We start from the raw sequence: 5750 nt of genomic DNA, 5'->3' as shown, positions 1-5750 counted from the left end.
GTATGTCTTTCTGTCTGTATTTGTCCCCCATCATCGCTTGACAGCTGTTGTTGGTGTCTTTACGTCCCCGTAGCTTTACGATTCGGCGAAAGAGATCGATTTAATAAGTACCAGACTTTAAAGAAAAAAAAGTACTAGAGCCCATTCGTTCGACTAAAATTTTTCAAGGAGGTGCCCCAGTATGAAGGCAGTCTAATGACTTAAACAAGTAAATGATAAAAAAAAAATAGATTAGGTCAATAGGATTAGGTTTAATACTGACCTTAGCCTAAGATGGCGAGTTAGTAGAGTCGTTACTGCGCCGGACAAAATGCTTAGCGGCAGTTCTGTCATTATGCTCTGAATTCAAATGCCACTGAGATCAACTTTACCTTCTATCTTTTCTAAGTTTATAAAATAAGTACCAGTTGAGCGTTGGGGGTCGATGTAATCAAATTCTACTTTACTTCAGAACTGCTGGTTTTGTGCCAAAGTTAGAAAGTAATATTGACAGTAGCTAATTATTTGCTAAAGGTTGCACAAAATCGTGTTTTAGGATTTCAGATTATCAGAAGACAATATGAAAATTCATATTTACTACTCGGCACTATTATGTGAACTTGACATTGGTACTTAAGTCTCAATGATAGTTAAGCCAATGCTAAGCTATTTAATGTAGCATGCGTTAAATAACTAATTAGAAATACTTATAAGATGGGAAAAGATAACATTAAATCAATGGTAATAATACTTTCAGCAAGTGCGGGAGATAACTTAGAGCGTGTTTCAGTCTTATCGGACCTTTATATCGATGTATAGGCTTCGCTTTGGTGAGGTAGAATAATTATGGCACAGAGTGAACAACTTGGTGCAACAAGCAAAATTGATTTTAAGTATTAAATTTCGACAGGATTTTCTTCTTTTACCCCTTGAACGACTTGTCTTCTGTTTCATATGATAACGAAACTTAGGAGCAAAAATAGTACCGGAATCGGTTGCATCGACTAAAACCTTTAAGACGGCGCTCTACCAAAGTCTTTTTTCCGAAAAACCGGGTAAAGAAAGTAAGATCTATGGAAATATCGTGTATCTATGGAAATACGTACGTATGTGAGCATGTGCGTATGTACGTGCATATGTAACTATGGATGTTTATATGTGTGTATTCATGTGCGTACCAATGTATGAATTTACCTTGAGAGGATCTCCCATGAGAACTGGTGGTGCGTTAAAGCAATCACAATAATATCATTGACGAAAGAGAATCATGTGCTACGGCCGCAGGATCTGCAGGTTGAAGTCACATAATCTTGCTGTTCCAGCGAGCGAAGCAGACGATTCTCTGCTATCAACGATATAAGTACGATTGCCTTTATGCACCACGATTTTTTATGTAAGATTTCCACAGGGTAAATAACGCAGTATTCTGTGTTCTACCTCAATCTCCAAGTCAAGTTGGAGGTAAAGATTACTTTTTGGTATTAATACATTAAAATCTGTATTTTTATAGGCTAATATACACAAAAGCTACAACAAACAATATTAATGGGAAACACACACACACACACACACACACACACACACCCACACCCACACACACACACATATATATATATATATATACATGCATACATACGTACACACACACACACACACACACACATACACACACACACACAGTAATGTTCGTAGCTACTTCAACATGGCTGTTCTGTTCGAACGGACTTTACTGCGATTTTTTAACCCCAAGAAGACATCTCCTCGAGCTGGTTAACAATGCATACCTGCATCCGAAATATTGCGAGCAAGGGAGCGAAATCTTTCCACCTTCTAACGACGGGATCACAGTCGTTGATACACAGTCTTTGATGTTAAAATGAGCAAAAAAGCTAGTTCTAGAATATCTGTAAGAGATGAACACAGTAGTTGTAATAGCAAGTAATGTTCGTAGCCACTTCAACATGGCTGTTCCGTTCGAACGGACTTCACTGCGTTCATCTCTTAGATTTTAGAACTAGCTTCTTTACCTTTGTGTCGCTTAAATTTATACATATTTCGAATAGAGGCGAGTTACCGCCTTCTCAAGCTGATGAGGTGTCCAGTATTGAAGAGAGGAAGAAATAGCCGAAACCAGGCTGGTTCTGTCGCTAGAAGTGGGTAGGAGTTCGCTCCCTTACTCGCAATATATCGGAAGCAGGTATGCATCGTTAACTAGGTACAGATGTCTGGTATTTCCTTTCATGCACAAAACGGACGAAACGAATTCAACTACATCGTGTAGACACCGTAGCTGTTGATGTATACGAAATGAATAAATATTGGCGTTTTACATCTATATAAACATCACGAATACGTTTATGGCTGCACGAATGTGTGTGTATATGTGGTGCGCATATGTATACACACATGCCCATATATACGAATATATACATATTTTCTTTTAATTTATAAATATACACATATATACATACAAGTACACACACACACACGTTCCAACGCATACATATATTCACATGTCTATCTATCTATCTATCTATCTATCTATCTATCTATCTATCTATCTATCTATCTCTCTATCTATCTATCTATCTATCTATCTATCTATCTATCTATCTATCTATCTATCTATCTCAGAGACCGAGAGCATTAGTGGTGGTAGTCTGCATCGGCTTAAAGTATATTATAAACGTCAAGAGTTTATGTAGGTTTGTATATCGTTGGAAGAGGAATCCGACAATTTTCTATCAGTTCCTTACCTAGAAGGAAAGAGATTTTCTCAGCTAGACCGTTAGTAGAGTATACTGACATGTTCCTTACAACAACTTTAAAGTCTTACAGGTAAACCGATGCATTGGATTCTTAGACTCGAGGAACCCCCGGGCGAGTACCCAGCATGTGCATGCTTTTGATGGCATTACATGCAGATAATGTGTTTGAAACAATAAATTGTTAAAATATTCATTTTATCAATCATCAGTTGACATAAACTGACAATGTTTAGTGTGTAACGGGAAATGGGACAGGCGGAATATTGGATAACATTGGATTGATATGTAGCCAAAGAGCAAAGAGCTATAGTGACGTTCATACAGAATGGTAATTACTATTCATGATGAAATTATATCAATACTTATATTTCCAAGTATCGATTAACCATAAATATGATCTTTCAATTTATGGAGCACACGAAAAGATTTAACAACAGAAATATTTGACTGTTCTTTTTCTACTTGGCCCCTTCATTTGCTTCTTTTTAGTTTTTGATTAATTTTTTTTTGTTTTTATCTATCATATGTAAGGAGTCTTTAACACCTTTCTTCGTTCTCTCTTGGCATACCGGTTCTACACAGACGCTTACCGTCTTTCATGTTTTACTTGTTTCAGTCATTCAGCTGCAGCTACGCTGCGGATACCTCCGTGGGGTACCCCCAGTTCTTATTTTAAAGTCTGGTGCTTATTCTACCAGTCTTATTTGCGGAGCCGCTAAGTTACTGGAACTTGAACAAACCAACAACAGTTGTCAAGAAGTGGGTGGGGTGGAGGTGGGTAAACACAGAGACATACACATACAAACACACACATATGCGAAAGGCTCTTACATAGTTGCCCCTCTATCAAATCTACTCACAAGACATTAGCCGGCCACAGCTATAGTAGAAGACACTTGTCCAAAGTGCCGCGCAGTAGGACTGAATACAAAACCACGTCGTTGAAAAACCAGCTTCTTAAACCACACAACCATGCCGTGTTTGATAATATTGATTAAATTTATCAATAAATGAACAGGATGAAAAGATAGCGAGGAAAGAAGTGATGATATCAGTGACCGGAAGGAAACGGACTGACAGCTGAATACTTAATTGAAAACATCTCCCCAACTTCATACCCGTCAGCCAATAATCTATAATTAACACATCCGTCCTATTTACCCTTCCTCTCATGTGTAATTTCTCCACAAACATCATCATCACTCACGTAAAAATATATTGAATCTTTGTACTGACCTTTATCTAAGCCCTCATAATTTTTTTTATATCGTATTTTCTGGCATAGTAGTCAACGTAGTATATAGTGTAAAAGGTGTAGCGGAGGCAGTCAAACATTATCATTATCTTTCCAATTCCTGTTGCATTTCACATGGAATTTTTTGATCCTCCAAAATCGTCTTCGAGAGTGATTAACATAAGTTAATCAACCTTTTTTGGCTGTAAATTTTTATCTGAAAAATTCGATTTGTATACCAGAATATACTGTCATTCCTAGATGCATTTGAAACGACCCTCAGTCTCTTGCGTACATTAACTTCTAATCTGCACATCAACAAATCATACTCACTAATCCTCTCGCCCAACAAAGACTGAATACTGACTTTTATGTCCAGTGGCTTATTCAACACATGAATAAGACTATTCTATTTTATTTTTCAAATAAGCTTCCTACACACGTATCATATATTTAAGAGTTGACTGTGATGAAGAACCAGGTAAAATCCGAAGAGAAGGAATAACTGGTTACACCCAAATACAAATCGATTCAAATATATACAACGTAGAGATATACTTACCTAATAATTGATCCATCCAATGGTTCAACTAGAAAGATATTGACCCATTGGATCAGTCATTAAGTAAGGCTCGAAATGTAAAGGACTTTCTCACCTTCCCGAACATCAAACTAATACACCTGTTTGTTGTTTATATATATATATATATATATATATATACACACGCGCGCAATGTGGCGCAGTAAAGGTGCATGGCTCAGTGGTTAAAGTGTCGAGCTTACGATCGTTAGGTTGTGAGTTCGAATTCCGGACCGGGCTGCATGACACTTTATTTCACGTCGCTCCAACTCAGCTGTAGAAATGAGTTGCGACGTCACAGGTGCCAAGCTGTATCGGCCTTTGCCTTTCTCTTGGATAACATTGGTGGCGTGGAGAGGGGAGGCTGGTATGCATGGGCGACTGCTGGTCTCCCATAAAAATAACCTTGCTTGCCCGGACTTGTGCCTGGGAAGGTAACTTTCTAGGTGCAATCCCATGGTCAGTCATGACCGAAGGGGGTCTCTTAGCGGTACAGGGGGAGGATGCAAACATGCTCCATCCATAATAAAATATCAACCAAATATCATCACAATTTCGACACCTTCTGCTAAATATATGCATGTATGTATGTACAGACGCACGTACATATGTAAATAGAGGACAGCCAACTACTTAAATCAGAGCTGAAATATATAAACATGCATAGATACAAATGTGTGTATATGTATGTATGTATGTATGTATCTATGTATGTATGTATGTATGTATCTATCTATCTATCTATCTATCTATCTATCTATCTATCTGTCTGTCTACATATGCATGTATGTGTTTATGTATGTGTATATATGAGCCATTTGGTGGTGTGCGCAGTTAAGAAGTTCGCTTGGCATATACGAAGTTTCTTGTTCTAGATTTGTGATCACTGTGCAGTACTCTGACCAGTTATTTCCTTCCATAGTTTCGGATCGACAAATACCCATTGGTATTTTATCAGACAGGGAAACTGTGTGTATTCGCATCAATTTGATGGGAAATCTAAAAAGAAAAAGTTGAGATACTGTGCTCTTTTTACGCCCTGGACACCTTTGTCAATTACCAACTCACTGCAGTAATACTATAAGTGGTAGACAAAATACTGACTGAAGCTGACATATTTAAGTTAAGACTAAACGAATAAAAGCTTAGTATGTAAACACTAATGTCACGGATGCAAAAACCCACATAT

The sequence above is a fragment of the Octopus bimaculoides genome, chromosome 6 (genome assembly GCF_001194135.2).
Source record: "Octopus bimaculoides isolate UCB-OBI-ISO-001 chromosome 6, ASM119413v2, whole genome shotgun sequence".
NCBI classification, from domain to species: Eukaryota; Metazoa; Mollusca; class Cephalopoda; order Octopoda; family Octopodidae; genus Octopus; species Octopus bimaculoides.
This window is presented reverse-complemented; position numbering follows the sequence as displayed.